Here is a 22,057-nt window from a genome sequence, read left to right on the forward strand (position 1 = left end):
TCATCCATTTTACCCCATTTAGCAAAAGTTTTACCACAATTTACCCATTTTAAAATTTTGCGAGCATTCTGATGAGTAGGTCCCAATTGTTAGGTCCACCTAGCATGCCACATCAACGGTTTTTACCTATCTATTTTTCTCCATGTTGAACCAGTCCTCGCAGCTTCGCTCGACCCGGCTGGCCTGATATGATCGCCAGAGTATGTCGCTCGCGTCCAACGCACAAGGCGTAAGTTGGGCCGCACCACTCCGACCTCCAATATTCATAGCACACATTGTTCGCCTTCCTTCGAATCACACACACGCTGCAAATAAAGGAAAAAAAAGGATTTCGACAATATTCAAAATGGTGAAAAAAACTTTAAATCAATGTACGTCAGTTATAGATGGGTGATATGTATACACGTGATCTTCTAATAAGCATTTTAATTCTGTCTGAATCAAACGCCTCACCGGCCAATGCATGAGTCAGGAAAACTTCATAATACACATATGATGGAGATGGTCAAAATCATGTGGAATGGGGTACGACGAGAGGGCTTGCTTGTTCACCAACCTCACTGATTTGTTGGATGAGCGGCCCCCATAGATCCGCAACCGAGCACAACCTGATGGGGGCATGTACATGGACGCGCCCACGCTGAAGTCGGCGAGCTTGATGGAGCCGGATTACATGGGGTCATTTCTTGCCTTGATGTCGCGCCCAGACGTCAGCGAGATTGACGGAGCCGGATTCCACGGGGTCGTTTCTTGCCTTGATGTCGCAGCCATATATAACGCCGCTCGAGGAGGTATGAAATCACGCCGCTGCCGCTGCCTGACAATCCCTAACCATAAGTTCGAGCGAGCCTGACGGGTACGTGTGGGCAGAAGCAGGCGATGCAATCTATTAGGCGTGAGTAAGGATCGTGGTCGACTCAAGCATTATGCGTTGGACGAGACGCAAGCGACCTCCATCGGGCCGGTCCGGTCGGGAGAAGCCGTGAGGACTGGTTCACGAGAGAGAAAAATAAGCAGGAAAAAACCATGGATGTGGCATGCCAGCTAGACTTCACAATTGGGACCTGTCTGCTAGAACACTCACGGAATTTTAAACAGGGTAAATTGTGGCAGAACTTTTGTTAAATGGGGTAAAATGGATGAAATTTCGCTAAATGGGGTAAATAGTGTCAAAAATGTCAAAATTGGGGGTAAAAACCGGAATTCACTCTGTGCTTTCTTAAGCCAAATGATGTTGTAACGATTCAATTGAACTTACATGAATAAAGAGTTGTTACATCCCTAAAAGAAGTACTAACACACATAAATATCTACTCAGGATAGAGACGAGTCGCGCGCGGCAGTCGTTAGCAAAACGCAGAAAAGTATAACGCCGGTTGAAAAGTATATGTGTATAGCCGGCCGGACGAGTGTGAGATTTGAAGGCTGTACACGCCGCAAGAGCGTCCCTCTTGTGTCCAGCTCAAACAAGGACAACAGTAATGGTGGGCGACGGGAGGTGAAAGGTAAGGGTTGACGGACCGAGTGCAGGTCTTTGCTGCAAGTTTGTATTTATTTTTTGAGATGAAGATGATATGCAAGTGTGTGGACGTGAGGCTGTTGTAAGTGTCTTTTTAACCCCTCGGGGCCTCAGCAAGCCGAGCATCATCCAAGTCACAAACGTAGGAAAGTATAACGCCGGTTGAAAAGCGAGTGTGAGATTTCGAGGCTGTGCACGCGGCAACAACGTCCCTGTTGTCCAGCTCAAACAAGGACAACAATAATGGTGGCGACGGGAGGTGAAAGTTAAGGGTTGACGGACTTTTCAGGTCTTCGCTGCAAGTTTGTATTTATTTTTTGAGGTGAAGATGATATGCAGGTGTGTGGACCTGAGGCTCCTGTAAGTGTCTTTTTAAACCCCTGTGGCCTCAGCAAGCCGAGCATCATCCAGCGCACTCACACTTGCATATACTGGGAAAAGAAGAGAAGGCTGTCGTCGTATTGTGAGCTCCGGCCTAAAGCAACGGTACTCATCTTTTCTCTCTTCTCCATACTACTACCTCCATACAAAAAATATAAGATGTTTTGGTAGGTCATTTTAGCCTACTAAAATGTCTTGTATTTTAAAATGGAGGTAATATTATTCACGGAGTAATACATTATCTTTGTGTCTTTCAACAACCACTCCCTAAAAAAACATGATAACTACGGTGCTAGAAGGCTGATTTGAAGAGCAAAACCATCATCCATACAAGATAAAACTCATTACTAAGGATACGAGTAAACATCAATTTATTGATAGATAAGAACATCTCTAGCCGTTCCCTTATATGTTAACTTCTTGTGTGCCTTCTTATACTTAACTCATAATTTGAGGAGTTAAACAGTGGCTGGATTTAGCAGAACCCTTAAATTTAACTTCTCAAATGAGTAACACCAAATAAAAGTCTCTCTTCATCTTCTTTTTCCTTCTTCTTCCTTCCGATGCAAGGACGGAGAGAACGGCGGGTCAAAAAAGATGATTGGGGAGGCAGCACACACAAACGAAACAGCTGCGCACACATGCACACGTAGCCGAAGTAGCTTGACGGCGCCCTCGGCAGTTGTTACCCAAGGAACGGCTGCAGCTTGCACGTTGTGTTGTCGGCTGCATGCAAGCACACTCATGCACAGCCGCGCACACACACACACGCACGCACACACACACACACACGCACATCACACACACACGCACGCGCGCTCGGGGCACACCCGGCTGCACCTGGGCATACCGGTGAACACACGGATGCACCTAGGCGCCGCCTTCTCACACCTCTTGCGGCCAATTTCATGAAATTCCTCACCGCCGGCGAGATTCAAACGCCGGAGAAGGGCGGTCGGTGGTGTGTGGGCAGTGTAGGTTTCATTCCTGGGACGGCGGTGGCGACATGCGTTGGTGGAGGCAGCAAAAAGAGGCATCGTTCATGAGAAAGGAGAATGATTTTTTTTCTGTGATGGCTCTGGATTAGTAAAAATAAGAGATTTGGACTGCTTTTGGAGGCAACTCTTAATTTTTATACTCTTCTAACCGTCTAAGAGTTCGGCTAGGTATGGCTAGCTCTCAAATTTACTCCTCTATAGTTTTTTAGGGAATCAGCTGGAGATAATCTAAAGTAAACCTATGCATGGACTACCATAGTTTATGTGCTACGGGCCAGGCCAGGCCGTTTATGTGCTTCGGGGGCCGGGCTTGGGATTTTTGCTTCTGGCTTTGCCAAGCCTGGCCGGAACCCCGACCCGGTCAGACGAATGATCAGGTTTACTCTAAAGCAAGTCATAACAAGTTTACCAATAACCTTCCATTTTGATGCTTATATTTTATATTTTGCAGGTAGCAATGGCCTCTGCGCATCCCAATCGACCCAGACCCCCCGCCATGCTTCTACTATTGGCGTTGCTGCAGTTCTCTTTGGGTGCTAGCAAAATCAATTGCGCAACGCCCCCTGATAACAGCACGGATGTGCTCTGGCTGCAAGCTTTCAAGCATGGGATTACTTCTGATCCCTCCGGATGGTTCAGCTCTTGGAACTCCAGCGCCAACCACTGCATGGAGTCGTAAGCATCCAGGGCGCGTGGTGGCGCTTCAACTCTTTGGCCTAAACCTAACTGGCCAAATCAGCTCCTCCATAGGGAACCTTACGTTCCTCAGAACCCTGAACCTGTCCAAAAATAGCTTCTCTGGCCGGTTACCTCCACTGAACCATCTGCAAAAGATTCAGGTCCTTGACCTGAGCAGGAACAGGTTGCATGATAGTATCCCAGATGCAATTACCAACTGTTCCAGCTTAAGGAAAATACGCCTCACTACGAACTTCCTAGTTGGCGAAATTCCTCCAAAAGTAGGTCTCCTCTCCAACCTCTCAGTTTTGGATCTTTTCGCGAATAACCTCATCGGGATCATCCCGCCAATGCTTGGCAACATCACTAGCATGCGAAGTCTTGTCCTTGCAGCCAACAATATCACTGGAAGTATTCCTGATGAGCTTGGGAAACTAACAAATATGTGGAACTTGGCCTTAGGACAAAATATGTTGTCAGGTGGATTCCCACGGTGTCTCTTCAACCTGTCTAATTCTCTTCAAATATTAGGCTTGGGGTCGAATATGCTAAGCAAGGAAGTGCCTCCTAACATAGGAGACGACCTACCAAATCTCCAAATGCTTTCTTTGTATGGCAACATGTTTGAAGGTCAAATTCCGGCTTCACTAGGCAATGCTACAGGGTTAGAATGGTTAGTATTTAAAAATAATAATTTAACAGGTATGATTGGAGAATGGATTGGGAAGCTAACACGGTTACAACGTCTTTACCTCCAAGCAAACAGCTTCATTGGGCCATTGCCATCATCCCTTGGCCAGCTTACTCAGTTGCGATATCTCACTCTAGGAAACAATAAATTTGAAGGCCCTATACCACCCCTTGGCCAGCTTACTCAGCTGGAAGGGCTCAGTCTAGCAAACAATAAATTTGGAGGCCCTATACCACTCCTTGACCAGCTTACTCAGTTGACATACCTCAATCTAGCAAACAATAAATTTGGAGGCCCTATACCACTCCTTGACCAGCTTACTCAGTTGACATACCTCGATCTAGGAAACAATAAATTTGGAGGCCCTATACCACCCACCTTAGGGAACTTGCAACAACTCTGGTATTTAGACCTTAGCCAGAACAATCTTGAGGGTAACATACCTATTCAGCTTGGCAGCCTTACGTCACTTTACAAACTAAACCTTTCGTCAAACAAGCTTACTGGGAAAATTTCCTGATACTCTGTTCAAATGTCAGAACATACAAGCTATGCAAACGGCCAAAATTAGGTGGAGAATCAAAAGTCTGAACGTAAAGCTAGTCAGCTAGAGGTAAGCTTTGGATGTAAACAGGTGTGAGAAACACCAAGCTTGACATGTAATTTATATATACTCCAAGATTGTTATTGTTGTTGTACTGTTATACTGTTTCATTTCGTTTGTACTCCCCCAATTTTTTAGACCACTTGGTCGGGGAGCAAAAAAAGAGACCTGACACCGGTGTCACCCCAGTTCGGGCGACTCGGGCGGTTCCCCAACCCTAGCCACCGTCGGGGCCGACTACTCCTTCCCTCACCCCGTCGCCGCCGGAGGACGTCGCCGGGATGCGTCCGGGGGCCGACGGCAGTGGCGGGGATCCTCCTCTCTCCAGCGTCTCACGGGTGGTGCGCGTGTGGAGGAGCAGCAGATCCGGCGGCAGCGGCGATGGCCGCCGCGGCGACGGCGTTGGCTGGCCCTGCCACGGGCAACGGCGACTGCGGCGCGTCGGGCAATCCGGTCACGGGCGGCGGCAATTTCTGTTGCGGTGGCGCGGCATCCGGCTTCAGATCGGCAGCGATGTGGAGGGCCTGGTGGGCTGCTTGGCAGCACCTCCGGTCAGATCTGTTCTAGTCGGTGCAGCCGGCGATAGTGGTCATCTCCTCCGTCGAAGGTGGTCGGCCTGAGGCTGGGTGATCGGATCTCGAGATCCGTCATCTAGTCCCATCTGCGAGTCGAGAAGACATGGTTGCCGTTGAAAACCGAGCCAACGGCAGGCGATGATGGCATCTGCGCCATTACCTTGATGAAGGCATTATCGAGTAACTACAATCAACTCACTCGTGCTGCTCTGGGGGAAACCATTCTGGTGTTCCGGATCAGACGATGGCGGCACTATGGTGTCGTTTCTCTTTTGGGAGTATCGTTTGTGGAGTAGCGCTGGAAGGCAGAGGCATGAGGCGGAGCGACTTCGTCTTGAACGGAGCTTCGGTGGACATGTCAAGTCATGCCTGGCTGACAAGTGCTACGCTTTGTCATGCCTACTGGGCAGGTGCTACGCACGAAGATCTTCCAGAGTCTCCCCGTCGGGATGGACGAGCGCAGGGCGGTGGCATCGTCCGGCGTCGTGGTGGCGTCGACGGTTGGTGGGGCTGGCAAAGATGATGCAGATCTCTCTCCTGAAGATGGGACAACGGTTCGATGATGATAACGGCTTCTAAAACGTGCCCATGTGGTGTACGCTTTAGGTCTGCCGCACCGGTTGGTTCCGATACGTTATATGGATGGATCGGCGATGACTTAGGATGGACACGGTCCGAGCCGATGTTTGGACCGGCCGCCGGCGATCCGGGCCGGACCGGACCGAGCAGCATGACGGTCCTGATTTCAGGGACCGGACCAGCAACGACGAAGCCCGGACCGGACCGAGCGGACCGGCCAACGCGACCACCGGCGGCGACTTGCACGTGTGCAGCGGCGAGGTGTACGACGTGCGCAGGTGCTGTGGCAAGGTGGGTGACATGCGCCAGCGCCGTTGTGGAGGTGGGCGACGTGCCGTGGGTAGTGCGTGGGCGCCGCGGTTCTTTGCCATGAACGTGCACATGTTTGTTGATTAGCATTTTTTCCGTTGCATGCAAGTAATCTATCGTGTGCATGAATCCATGATTTCTCGTGTGCGGGCCTTGCGTGATTAGCGGATCAAATGGGACGTGGAGTTAATCGTCAAACGGTAACATGATTTTTGGGTCAAGCCCTATTTCTCTCGTACTTTCAGTTTTCTGTTTTACTGAACAAAAGGAAACGACACCATGGGATCGCGCGTGACGTGATTAGGGCATGTATAATGGTTGATAAAATAGTTTTATCTTAAGTTTTGCATATAAATTAGAGATGACAAAAAACATATCTATAATGGGTCATCTCTTAACCTTATCTTCAATAATTAGTTGTTCCTAAAAATATGGTGAGACAAATTGTGCTAAGAGATCATCTCTTGTCTTCTCTTAAATAAGATAAGACAAGCTTTCTTTTATGATTTCTCTCTCCTCCACCTTATCATTTATCCTATGTGGCACTTTTAAGATAGAACCATTGTACATGCCCTTATAGGAAGCTTATGGTATAAAATCTAGCACCTTCCAAAACAACACTTGCCTGATTTGTTGAACGAGAAAATCACGGCCTAGCGTTTCTCCCACGATGCGAAAATCACGGCCGAGCGTTTCATGAGTGCGTGTGTGCGTGCTCTGCTGAAACTGTTGCCGTGATTGAGAACTCGCGAACGGCGGCAGTGCACGCACCACATCGACGGCGAGCGGCGGAAAGAGGCTATGGGGCACGAAGAGGAGAACAAGGAAGGAGAGGGCAAGCTCGGGGACACAGTGGTTCACCCAGGGGCTGCCGGTGGCCGCGACGATGACTGCGTTTGTCGGTCCGCTCGGTTAAAGACCGGACCGGACCGACATTTTCTCGGGCCTGATTTGGCAGACCGGACCGCCCAATTTATGTAGCGGGCCAGGACCGAGCGGGCCAAGACCGAGCGGGCCACGAGCGGGCAGAAAAGCCCGCTCGGTACGTCCACCCTGAGCGACGACATCGGTTATAGATATGAGGAGTGAGAGCACTCCGCATTGTCAAGTTTGTAGGTGTGAATGGTGCCTTCGGGTGGCTTGATGTATGTCTTTGTTAGACCTTCGTGAAATAATTAATAAAGATGACCGTATGGATCGATTGATGTAGAGGCCGGGGGTTTAATCTCCTTTTCCAGAAAAAAGTCTCATCAGCAATACATAATTGAGAAGCTGAGTGAGCTAGTGAGCTTGATTAGCCAGACTAGCTGCTAGTTAACCGCCCTGCTGTTGCTGAAGCAGGGGAAGCAGGAGCAGCGAGTGAGTAGGAGCACTGCTACACGGTGATCTCGACGACAGCGAGCGTGTCGGTTGGGAACCGGCAGGAGCCGGCGTGGGTGCCCTGCAGCGGCACGCATGGTGCCGCCGGCCAACACGCCCTTGACGTCGGCGCAGTTCCACGACACGCTTGCCGTGCAGACCACCTTGAACGGCGCGCCCTGGATGCCCTGCATCCTCACCGCCCCCTTCCACGCGCCGGTGTCCACCACCTCTTGGTAGCTGATGTTCTCCAGCACAGGCACCGCCATCTTGATCTGTGCCGCCAACTTGGTGCCCACCGTTGTCTTGTCCTCGACGCGCACGTCCTTGTATAGTTGTATACTCTCTGTGGCCTGCACTTGTCTTCTTCCTTGGCTCCAAACTTCAAATGCAGATTGTTATTCTATCCTGAAACCTGTCATCATAACTGATGTTGCCTTCATCAACATAGTCCTGTTTCATCATACTTTCTTCATTCATGGAATGAGGCTAGTCATAGTGCAGAGTAACTTAGACTAGTAACATACATATGTTACTAGTGTATGTTACTACCTTCATAGTGGGTAGTGTCATAGGTGTGGTAACATAGATGCCTTCATTTATTACTTTGTAGACTCATTATGCATTGGAAAGCGCTATGTGATGGTAACATATTATGTTACTCTATTTGCCTCTTTCCTCATTAAATACTTGCCACATCACCATTTTTGCTTATGTGGCACCTATGTTACTACCTATGTTACTCCCACTATGACCAGCCTGACAAATAGTTAGTAAAAAAGGCGCCATCTCAAGAAGCAAAATGCAGAGGTCCTTTGAAGTTTTGATCAATCACAGGAGACAAGCATGTATCAATCTATCAACAAAAGGTTAACCAGTATGTCTAGCCAGGCTCCACTAGAAAATTTAGAGAGAACCATGTATTAATTTACAAGCAAAAGGGTTGACCAAAATGTCTTCTAACATAAAGGTGTCCATACCAATACCAGTCACCAAGGCCAACCACTAGTGTCATCAGACAGGACAATTAGTGCAAATGATTAGCAACAAAGTCCTGCGAGGAACATCACAGGTTACTAATACTCTGGATCTTGGGACATGACAGGTTGGCAACCATTTTTTGCTCGACACAAGTGTCCAAGATTGGCAAATCATTTGGCTTAACAGATGCAAACAGTGTCATCAAAGATTTGCAGATAACATAGGGAGAGACAAACAGCCCCAAACCATGCCTGGGACAAAACAGACCAACAGAAGCTTCTCATACCGACAGACACTAAAGGGTTACATCGAAAATGAACACTATTCATATTTCAGAATACAGTCAGTCAATGGAGCCCCCTGAAGGCTTATAAATAGACAACCACGCAGGGAGCAGACATGAAGCATCAGTGCAAGCATACAACCAAGAAAGTTCAGTCACAGACACCTCCTTCACCACCATGGGCGAGAAATTCTGTGCCGGCGATCTCATCGGAGTCTACAAGGGCGAAAGGCCGAGCGGGATTCGGCCGGCACCACGTCGTGGGCAAATAAAGCTGAGGATAGCGCACATCGTCGCTTCGGCGCTCCTCAGGACTACATCGCAGCTTCCTGTTCTGGATCACAAGTGAAATGTCAGTGACTCTGTACATGTTAGGATTTGTTGTAAACCGTTCCCCCTGTGTAACTGTCCTTGCCAGTTTGACAAAGTTGCTCCTCTTCCTGCACATCACGGTGTGGGCTTCATAGATGATGATGCCGTGGTTCGTTTTCGCTTTCAGTGCTTTGATCTTCTTCTTGTCTTGCATCCCTTTGGTCCTTATTTTGATCACTACCATAACAGGTTGTTTATAACCCGATCCGCTCTCGTCGCCAGATGTTTCCCCTTGAAATTTCTGGTAAACTTCTGATAAACTTCCCCTTGAAAAGAGAACTGCTTGTTGAGCCACCTGCATCCAGTGGAGGCAGCATTACATGCAGTTAAAATATCTCCTTTTGGGGATTCTTATACTAGTAAAATATTTCCTTGTTCCCACTTTATACTATTTCCATTTCTGCGAAGCAAGTTCACTATGCTAATTAGCACTAATAAAATCCACGAATGGCTGCCCAAACCTTGTCCACATGGCCACGTTCATTACCCTAAGCTGCCAAAGCCCACGCTAAAAATATCACCCAGTCGCATCATTCCCACCAGGAAGCACAGCACTCCTCCTTCTTTAGTCCCACCTCGCCAACCGAGGAGGCATTCGACCGGCTTAAATATCCGTCTCCACTCTCTTTACTCGCCGAGCTTAGTTGCGAGAGTTTGTAACCCAAGTGGAGGCATTAAGGTGATGTGGACGCTCTTGTAGCGCTGCGGGCCTGGCCTGGGTGTGCTACTGCTGGCCCGCCCGTTCCAAGTTGCGTAGTGGACCGCCTGGGGCCTATGCGAAAGCTGAGCCTCATGGTTCATAATGTGGCAGGCACAGCGTTAGGCTGGCTTCACAGAGCAGCGATTACTGCCCGCTTCCAATGGTGGAAGGATAACGGGCCGCTGCACTCCTGGGCCACTTGGGCCTCGCAACCTACTCTAGCGAACCATCACTTTTTTCTTTCTGCTGCATATAAAAGTATTTTTTTGCTTACATTTTTGGCTCTTGAGTATAAATTAAGAGTATTTTCATTTTTTTGCTGCATGTAAGAGGTTTATTTTCTTACTCTTTTGACTTGAGTATAAATTGTGAGTATTTCCTTTTTTGTGCTGCACATTAAATTTTTATTTGCTTGCAATTTCGACTCTTCAGTATAAATTGTGACTAAAAAATGATCGACGAACTAGGCGGCTCACAATCTTGCGAGGGAAGGCCGCGTGAAAAAACTCTGTAAAACTTGGTTTAATGTTCCTCTAGTTTGTCACTAGTGTAGAACCGGGCAATAGCAGGGCAGCCATAACCGGCACTAAAGTGTGGGCACTAAAGCCCCCCCCCCTTAGTACCGGTTCAGCACGAACCGGTGCTAAAGGGCAACCACGTGGCACGAGCCAGTTCCGGGGGCCGGGAGCCCTTTAGTACCGGTTGGTAACACACCAACCGGTACTAAAATGTTTGGGGTTTTTTTGGTTTTATGATTTCTTTTTCATTTAATTTTGTGTTTTCCATTTTAATTCTTTTTCGTTTGCTAGTATTTTACGATACTACACATTGTACACGTTATGCATATATATATATATATAGGTAAAATAGATGGGGCACCTAGGTGCCTGGGCACCTTGATTGTTTTGGAAACCGTGATATATTTAATTAGTTTCCTACTCATTCTTCATGCAAGACTTTCCATACTTATGATTTATTTTTGTTTCCTAATTATTAGGCATGCAAGACTTGCCATATAATAAATCATATTAATGTTTTTTATTTGAATTGACATGGTTATTTAATGCGCGTATTTTTGTTTCCTAAATATCTAATACATACCAACTTGTATATACTCAATATTTTTTGAACTCTTACATGCCATTTTTGGTTCCTAACTATCTAATATGGGCATCGAATACCTACTAATGAAATTATTTACATACGTGATATGTATATACCCAATAATATATGTCCTAACTATCTAATACTTGTATCCGGTACCTACTAACGATGTACATACACGGTACGTATATTTCAGGTCACGTAAAATATGGCTACATATATACCTTGCTATGTAAAATATACCCAATGAACTCCTAGTGTACCTTCGTAGCAAAAAAAACTCCTAGTATACCCACATAGTTTATACGACATGGTCACATAAATCTTCTAGTATATACCCAACGAACATAAATAAAATAGTATACCCAATGTGTCTGCACACGTATATACCCCGCTATATGAAAAAGTGTAGAAACGGTTAGGTATGATGTCAACGTATATATAGTAAAATATGGCTACGTATATACCCGACTACATGAATTATGGCATCCATAGGTATCTGAATACCCGGGTACAAATCTCACATCTGGGGGGTATGCAAAAAAAAATGATGGGTATGCACATACCAAAAAAATATCCATTTTGAAAAAAGCTTGAAGACGTACATGTGTATTTTCCCATGGAGACAAAAGATAACTATACCTTTTGTTCCCAAGACGATCATATACATACGTATCTAATTATGTATATGCCTTCCTATTTTTATGTAAAAAAGAAAGAAGTGCATGTATAAGAAATAAAGTTGGGGACATACCATGGAGCATGCATGGCCGGACCATTAATTGATGTTTTTCCCCTATATTGTTTAATCTGGGCATTAAGTGTCCATATGAAGCAATAATTTGCAATAATTATTTCCTAATAAAGAGCTAACATGGTTGACCCAATACTGCTAACACTAATTACACATGCACATATCTGAATGTAATCCAATGGTTTGTAGGTAAGGTGCTTGGGCACCTAGGTGTCCCAAACTGACATCCTATATAGGTAAAAACCAATCATATATATAGATCATCAATGTCTCACAAACCACCATATTAATTCACACATACACACATGTATAGCTATATACAATTTCTCCTACATATGCATGTTGCCTTCGGAGCCAGTGGCATTAGCCTAATTGGTGCCTTCGGAGCACGATGACAATTGGAAGTGGTTCATGGGGGCGGTAGCGGGTAATAGTATTCTCCCTTCGGATTTATGACCTGGTCAAGCAAAAATCCTGCTATTTCCTCTTGAAGTGCTTGTACGCGCTCCGTTTCTAGGAGCTTGTCTCGCACCTCTGTGAACTGTTAAGAAGGAGATCAATATGCATGTGTATTAGTTGTGTGACTAGATATCGATAATGGTGTACAAATTGTGAATTGTGTTCTGACAAGCGTACCCATTCCTGTCTTTGAGATCTGCTCCTTTCGGACGCCATCATGCGAATATTCTCGCAAACGCAGAATGCACACAGATCAGTCCCCTGCGCCTGCTTTATGGCCTTTACGAGAATGGAATTTAATTTGATCAGATAATAACTAATCAAGCATGATAATATTAAAGAGATGGCAGCTAGCTAGCTAGCTAGTACTACTTAATTACTTACCTTGGGTCGAAACCATCTCAGTTGTCATTTCCATTCGCCTTCCGTGACGCTGATGAACCTTGCCCAAGCCCTGCCCGCTGACAAAGAAAATGAATAAAGGGGTTATTAAATAGTTCATATCATGAAATGACGAACTAAATAGGCCGAGATATATAGTTAATAATGATTGAAATTACCTGTTGACTATCCCAAACAAGATGTTATACTTACTATTTTCTTTGAGTAGTGAGTCCAGTATTTCAACTGTTCCGGTGTCAAATTTAATGATACACAAGATCCAGTGAAATTTGCATGCACACACGTTTGCATGTCTTAATTAAGCGGGCATATGTAAGCAAACACATGTAGCTAGCTAGTAGGCAAAAACAGAGAATTTGTAGTACAAGAAAGTGTGACTCACTGGAAGTTGTAAGGAAGTAGTATATCTTCATTGTATTTGAGGCGCTTCAAGAACTCGAACATGCTGTCCTCTACCTGCTTTTCATGATGCTTGTTTATTTTCCATGTGTATTCATTAACGATGTTTGGGTCAATGAACCCAATGCCATAGCGTCCACCTTTTCTTATTTCATACATCTTCTGAAGAAATATGCCCTAGAGGCAATAATAAAGTTATTATTTATTTCCTTATATCATGATAAATGTTTATTATTCATGCTAGAATTGTATTAACCGGAAACATAATACATGTGTGAATACATAGACAAACAGAGTGTCACTAGTATGCCTCTACTTGACTAGCTCGTTAATCAAAGATGGTTATGTTTCCTAACCATGGACAAAGAGTTGTTATTTGATTAACGGGATCACATCATTGGTTGAATGATCTGATTGACATGACCCATTCCATTAGCTTAGCACCCGATCGTTTAGTATGTTGCTATTGCTTTCTTCATGACTTATATATGTTCCTATGACTATGAGATTATGCAACTCCCGTTTGCCGGAGGAACACTTTGTGTGCTACCAAACGTCACAACGTAACTGGGTGATTATAAAGGAGCTCTACAGGTGTCTCCAAAGGTACATGTTGGGTTGACGTATTTCGAGATTAGAATTTGTCACTCCGATTGTCGGAGAGGTATCTCTGGGCCCTCTCGGTAATACACATCACTTAAGCCTAGCAAGCATTGCAACTAATGAGTTAGTTGCAGGATGATGTATTACGGAACGAGTAAAGAGACTTGCCGGTAATGAGATTGAACTAGGTATTGGATACCGACGATCGAATCTCGGGCAAGTAACATATCGATGACAAAGGGAACAACGTATGTTGTTGTGCGGTCTGACCGATAAAGATCTTCGTAGAATATGTAGGAGCCAATATGAGCATCCAGGTTCCGCTATTGGTTATTGACCGGAGATGTGTCTCGGTCATGTCTACATTGTTCTCGAACCGTAGGGTCCGCACGCTTAAGGTTTCGATGATAGTTATATTATGAGTTTATGAGTTTTGATGTACCGAAGGAGTTCGGAGTCCCGTATGAGATCAGGGACATGACGAGGAGTCTCGAAATGGTCGAGACGTAAAGATCGATATATTGGACGACTATATTCGGATATCGGAAAGGTTCCGAGTGATTCGGGTATTTTTCGGAGTACCGGGGAGTTACGGGAATACGGGGGAGAAGTATTGGCCTTATTGGGCCATACGGGAAAGAGAGAGGGGCTGCCTAGGGCAGGCCGCCCCCCCCCAAGGCCTAGTCCGAATTGGACTAGGGGGAGGGGCTGCGCCCCCTCCTTCCTTCCCTTCTCTTTTCCTCTTCCTTGTCTCCTACTCCTAATACATGGAAGGACTCCTAGTTGGACTAGGAAAGGGGGAATCCTACTCCCGGTGGGAGTAGGACTCCCCTAGGACGCGCCATAGAGAGGGCCGGCCCTCCCCTCCTCCACTCCTTTATATACGGGGGCAGGGGGCACCCCATAGACACACAAGTTGATCTTCGTGATCGTTCCTTAGCCGTGTGCGGTGCCCCCCTCCACGATATTACACCTCGGTCATATTGTAGCGGTGCTTAGGCGAAGCCCTGCGACAGTTGAACATCAAGATCGTCACCACGCCGTCGTGCTAACAAAACTCCTCCCCAAAGCTTTGCTGGATCGGAGCCCGGGGTGCGTCATCGAGCTGTACGTGTGTCAAGAACTCGGAGGTGCTGGAGTAACGGTGCTTGGATCGGTTGGACCGGGAAGACGTATGACTACTTCCTCTACGTTGCGTCAACGCTTCCGCTTCGGTCTACGAGGGTACATAGACAACACTCTCCCCTCTCGTTGCTATGCATCACCATGATCTTGCGTGTGCGTAGGAAATTTTTTGAAATTACTATGTTCCCCAACAGTGGCATCCGAGCCTAGGTTTTATGGTTTGATGTTATATGCACGAGTAGAACACAAGTGAGTTGTGGGCGATGTAAGTCATACTGCCTACCAGCATGTCATACTTTGGTTCGGCGGTATTGTTGGATGAAGCGGCCCGGACCGACATTACGCGTACGCTTACGCGAGACTGGTTCTACCGCCGTGCTTTGCACACAGGTGGCTGGCGGGTGTCAGTTTCTCCAACTTTAGTTGAACCGAGTGTGGCTACGTCCGGTCCTTGCGAAGGTTAAAACGGCATCAATTTGACAAACTATCATTGTGGTTTTGATGCGTAGGTAAGATTGGTTCTTGCTTAAGCCCGTAGCAGCCACGTAAAACTTGCCACAACAAAGTAGAGGACGTCTAACTTGTTTTTGCAGGGCATGTTGTGATGTGATATGGTCAAGACATGATGATATATAAGTTGTTGTATAAGATGATCATGTTTTGTTAAAGTTATCGGCAACTGGCAGAAGCCTTATGGTTGTCTCTTTATTGCATAAGATGCAAGCGCCAAAAAATTGCTTTACTTTATCGCTATGCGATAGCAATAGTTGGCGAGACGACCATGTGACGACACATTGATATAGATCAAGATGATGGAGATCATGGTGTCATACCGGTGACAATGGAAATCATGACAGTACTTTGAAGATGGAGATCAAAAGCACAAGATGATGATGGCCATATCATGTCACATATTTTGATTGCATGTGATGTTTATCTTTTATGCATCTTATCTTGCTTTGATTGACGGTAGCATTATAAGATGATCTCTCACTAAATTTCAAGATAAAAGTGTTCTCCCTGAGTATGCACCGTTGCCAAAGTTCGTCGTGCCCTGACACCACGTGATGATCGGGTGTGATAAGCTCTACGTCCAACTACAACAGGTGCAAGCCAGTTTTGCACACGCAGAATACTCAGGTTAAACTTAACGAGCCTAGCATATGCAAATATGGCCTCAGAACACTGAGACCGAAAGGTCAAGCGTGAATCATATAGTAGATATGATCAACATAGCGATGTTCACCATTGAAAACTACTCCATTTCACATGATGATCGGTTATGGTTTAGTTGATTTGGATCACGTGATCACTTAGAGGATTAGAGGGATGTCTATCTAAGTGGGAGTTCTTAAGTAATATGATTAATTAAACTTTAATTTATCATGAACTTAGTCCTGGTAGTATTAGCATATCTATGTTGTAGATCAATAGATCGCGTTGTTGCTTCCCTATGTTTATTTTGATATGTTCCTAGAGAAAATTGTGTTGAAAGATGCTAGTAGCAATGATGCGGATTGTATCCGTGATCTGAGGTTTATCCTCATTGCTGCACAGAAGAATTATGTCCTTGATGCACCGCTAGGTGACGGACCTATTGCAGGAGCAGATGCAGACGTTATGAACGTTTGGCTAGCTCAATATGATGACTACTTAATAGTTTAGTGCACCATGCTTAACGGCTTAGAATCGGGACTTCAAAGACGTTTTGAACGTCATGGACCATATGAGATGTTCCAGGAGTTGAAGTTAATATTTCAAGCAAATACCCGAGTTGAGAGATATGAAGTCTCCAACAAGTTCTATAGCTAAAAGATGGAGGAGAATATCTCAACTAGTGAGCATGTGCTCAGATTGTCTGGGTACTACAATCGCTTGAATCAAGTGAGAGTTAATCTTCCAGATAAAAATAGTGATTGACAGAATTCTCTAGTCACCATCACCAAGTTAGTAGAACTTCGTGATGAACTATAATATGCAAAGGATAACGGAAACAATTCCCAAGCTCTTCGTGATGCTGAAATCAACGAAGGTAGAAATCAAGAAAAACATCAAGTGTTGATGGTTGAAAAAACCACTAGTTTCAAGAAAACTGCAAAGGGAAGAAGGGGAACTTCAAGAAGAACGGCAAGCAAGTTGCTGCTCAAGAGAAGAAGCCCAAGTCTGGACCTAAGCCTGAGACTAAGTGCTTCTACTGCAAATGGACTGGTCACTGGGAGCGGAACTGCCCCAAGTATTTGGCGGATAAGAAGGATGGCAAAGTGAACAAAGGTATATTTGATATACAGATTATTGATGTGTACTTTACTAGTGTTTATAGCAACCCCTCGGTATTTGATACTGGTTCAGTTGCTAAGAGTAGTAACTCGAGACTGGAGTTGCAGAATAAACAAATACTAGTTAAGGATGAAGTGACGATGTGTATTGGAAGTGGTTCCAAGATTGATATGATCATCATCGCACACTCCCTATACTTTCGGGATTAGTGTTGAACCTAAATAAGTGTTATTTGGTGTTTGCGTTGAGCATGAATATGATTTGATCATGTTTATTGTAATACGGTTATTCATTTAAGTAAGAGAATAAATTGTTATTCTGTTTACATGAATAAAACCTTATATGGTTACACACCCAATGAAAATGGTTCATTGGATCTCGATCGTAGTGATACACATATTCATAATATTGAAACCAAAAGATGCGAAGTTAATAATGATAGTGCAACTTATTTGTGGCACTGCCGTTTAGGTCATATTGGTGTAAAGCGCATGAAGAAACTCCATGCTAATGGACTTTTGGAATCACTTGATTATGAATCACTTGATGCTTGCGAACCATGCCTTATGGGCAAGATGACTAAAACGCAGTTCTCCGGAACAATGAAGCAAGCAACAGATTTGTTGGAAATCATACATACTGATGTATGTGGTCCGATGAATATTAAGGCTTGCAGCAGGTATCATTATTTTCTGACCTTCACAGATGATTTGAGCAGATATGGGTATATCTACTTGATGAAACATAAGTCTGAAACATTTGAAAATTTCAAAGAATTTCAGAATGAAGTGGAAAATCATCGTGACAAGAAAATAAAGTTTCTACGATCTGATCGCAGAGACGAATATTTGAGTTATGAGTTTGGTCTTCAATTAAAACAATGTGAAATAGTTTCACTACTCACGCCACCAGGAACACCACAGTGTAATGGTGTGTCCGTACGTCATAACCGTACTTTATTGGATATAGTGCAATATATGATGTCTCTTACCGATCTACCACTATCGTTTTTGGGGTTATGCATTAAAGACATCTGCATTCACGTTAAAAAGGGCACCATCTAAGTCCGTTGAGACGACACAATCTGAACTATGGTTTGGCAAGAAACCAAAGTTGTCGTTTCTTAAAGTTTGGGATTGTGATGCTTATATGAAAAAGTTTCATCCTGATAAGCTCAAAGCCAAATCGGAGAAATATGTCTTCATAGGATACCCAAAGGAGACTGTCGGGTACACCTTCTATCACAGATCCAAAGGCAAGACATTCGTTGCTAAGAATGGATCCTTTCTAGAGAAGGAGTTTCTCTCGAAAGAAGTAAGTGGGAGGAAAGTAGAAACTTGATAAGGTAATTGTACCTTCTCCCTTATTGGAAAGTAGTTCATCACAGAAATTTGTTCCTGTGACTACTACACCAATTAGTGAGGAAGCTAATGATGATGATCATGTAACTTCAGATCAAGTTACTACCGAATCTCGTAGATAAACAGAGTGAGATCCGCACCAGAGTGGTACGGTAATCCTATTCTGGAAGTCATGTTACTAGACCATGACGAACCTACGAACTATGAGGAAGCGATGATGAGCCCAGATTCCATAAAATGGCTTGAGACCATGAAATCTGAGATGGGATCCATGTATGAGAACAAAGTATGGACTTTGGTTGACTTGCCCGATGATTGGCAAGCCATAGAAAATAAATGGATCTTCAAGAGGAAGACAGACGCTGATAGTAGTGTTACTATCTACAAAGCTAGAATTGTCGCAAAAGGTTTTCGACAAGTTCAAGGTGTTGACTACGATGAGAGTTTCTCACTCGTATCTATGCTTAAGTCTGTCCGAATCATGTTAGCAATTGCCGCATTTTATGAAATCCGGCAAATGGATAAACAAAACTGCAATCCTTAATGGATTTATTAAAGAAGAGTTGTATATGATGCAACTAGAAGGTTTTGTCAATCCTAAAGGTGCTAACAAAATGTGCAAGCTCCAGCGATCCATCTGTGGACTGGTGCAAGCATCTCGGAGTTGGAATATACTCTTTGATGAGTTGATCAAAGCATATAGTTTTATACAGACTTGCGGTGAAGCCTGTATTTACAAGAAAGTGAGTGGGAGCACTACAACATTTCTGATAAGTATATGTGAATGACATATTGTTGATCGGAAATAATGTAGAATTATTCTGCAAAAGCATAAAGGAGTGTTTGAAAGGAGTTTTTGAAAGAAAAACCTCGATGAAGCTGCTTACATATCGAGCATCAAGATCTATAGAGATAGATCAAGACGCTTGATAAGTTTTTTTGAATAAGTACATACCTTGACAAGATTTTGAAGTAGTTCAAAATGGAACAGTCAAAGAAAGAGTTCTTGCCTGTATTACAAGGTGTGAAGTTGAGTAAGACTCAAAGCCCGACCACGGCAGAAGATAGAAAGAGAATGAAAGTCATTCCCTATGCCTCAGCCATAGGTTCTATAAAGCATGCCACGCTGTGTACCAGATCTATTGTATACCCTACACTGATTTTGGCAAGGGAGTATAATAGTGATCTAAGAGTAGATCACTGGACAGTGGTCAAAATTATCCTTAGTGAAATAAGGATATGTTTCTCGATTATGGAGGTGACAAAAGGGTTCGTCGTAAAGGGTTACGTCGATGCAAGTTTTTTACACTAATCTAGATGATTCTGAGTCTCAATCTGGATACATATTGAAAGTGGGAGCAATTAGCTAGAGTAGCTCCGTGCAGAGCATTGTAGACATAGAATTTTGCAAAATACATACGGATCTGAATTTGGCAGGCCCGTTGACTAAATTTCTCTCACAAGCAAAACATGATCACTCTTTGGGTGTTAATCACATAGCAATGTGAACTAGATTATTGAATCTAGTAAACCCTTTGGGTGTTAGTCACATGGAGATGTGAACCAATCACATAAAGATGTGAACTATTGGTGTTAATCACATAGCCATGTAAACTAGATTATTGACTCTAGTGCAAGTGGGAGACTGAAGGAAATATGCCCTAGAGGCAATAATAAAGTTATTATTTATTTCCTTATATCATGATAAATGTTTATTATTCATGCTAGAATTGTATTAACCGGAAACATAATACATGTGTGAATACATAGACAAACAGAGTGTCACTAGTATGCCTCTACTTGACTAGCTCGTTAATCAAAGATGGTTATGTTTCCTAACCATGGACAAAGAGTTGTTATTTGATTAACAAGATCACATCATTAGTTGAATGATCTGATTGACATGACCCACTCCATTAGCTTAACACCCGATCGTTTAGTATGTTGCTATTGCTTTCTTCATGACTTATACATGTTCCTATGACTATGAGATTATGCAACTCCCGTTTGCCGGAGGAACACTTTGTGTGCTACCAAACATCACAACATAACTGGGTGATTATAAAGGAGCTCTACAGGTGTCTCCAAAGGTACATGTTGGGTTGGCGTATTTCGAGATTAGGATTTGTCACTCCGATTGTCGGAGAGGTATCTCTGGGCCCTCTCGGTAATACACATCACTTAAGCCTTGCAAGCATTACAACTAATGAGTTAGTTGCAGGATGATGTATTACGGAACGAGTAAAGAGACTTGCCGGTAACGAGATTGAACTAGGTATTGGATACTGACGATCGAATCTCGGGCAAGTAACATACCGATGACAAAGGGAACAACGTATGTTGTTATGCGGTCTGACCGATAAAGATCTTCGTAGAATATGTAGGAGCCAATATGAGCATCCAGGTTCCGCTATTGGTTATTGACCGGAGATGTGTCTCGGTCATGTCTACATTGTTCTCGAACCGTAGGGTCCGCATGCTTAAGGTTTCGATGACAGTTATATTATGAGTTTATGAGTTTTGATGTACCGAAGGAGTTTGGAGTCCCGGATGAGATCGGGGACATGACAAGGAGTCTCGAAATGGTCGAGATGTAAAGATCGATATATTGGACGACTATATTCGGACATCGGAAAGGTTCCGAGTGACTCGGGTATTTTTCGGAGTACCGGGGAGTTACGGGAATACGGGGGAGAAGTATTGGGCCTTATTGGGCCATACGGGAAAGAGAGAGGGGCTGCCTAGGGCAGGCCCCCCCCCAAGGCCTAGTCCGAATTGGACTAGGGGGAGGGGCTGCGTCCCCTCCTTGCTTCCCTTCTCTTTTCCTCTTCCTTGTCTCCTACTCCTAATACATGGAAGGACTCCTAGTTGGACTAGGAAAGGGGGAATCCTACTCCCGGTGGGAGTAGGACTCCCCTAGGACGCGCCATAGAGAGGGCCGGCCCTCCCCTCCTCCACTCCTTTATATACGGGGGCAGGGGGCACCCCATAGACACACAAGTTGATCTTCGTGATCGTTCCTTAGCTGTGTGCGGTGCCCCCCTCCACGATATTACACCTCGGTCATATTGTAGCGGTGCTTAGGCGAAGCCCTGCGACGGTTGAACATCAAGATCGTCACCACGCCGTCGTGCTGACAAAACTCCTCCCCGAAGCTTTGCTGGATCGGAGCCCGGGGTGCGTCATCGAGCTGTACGTGTGTCAAGAACTCGGAGGTGCCGGAGTAACGGTGCTTGGATCGGTTGGACCGGGAAGACGTACGACTACTTCCTCTACGTTGCGTCAACGCTTCCGCTTCGGTCTACGAGGGTACGTAGACAACACTCTCCCCTCTCGTTGCTATGCATCACCATGATCTTGCGTGTGCGTAGGAATTTTTTTGAAATTACTACGTTCCCCAACATCTTCATCCTGCATAATACCACAGAAAAGAATATAGTAAGGATAATTACAGGTAATGATTGATCAAAAGGATCACTACAGCTAGCTTGAGACTTAAATTACAGAAATAAATCACTTACAGACAATAGCAACTGACGATAGA

The 22,057-nt window shown here is 44.7% G+C and overlaps 1 pseudogene; it reads left to right on the forward strand.

Moving 5' to 3' along the window:
- The first annotated feature begins 1,821 nt into the window (after positions 1-1,821).
- On the forward strand, positions 1,822-10,268 carry LOC125520122 (annotated as a pseudogene).
- Positions 10,269-22,057: the final 11,789 nt, after the last annotated feature.

Source organism: Triticum urartu, chromosome 7, assembly GCF_003073215.2.
Source record: "Triticum urartu cultivar G1812 chromosome 7, Tu2.1, whole genome shotgun sequence".
NCBI classification, from domain to species: Eukaryota; Viridiplantae; Streptophyta; class Magnoliopsida; order Poales; family Poaceae; genus Triticum; species Triticum urartu.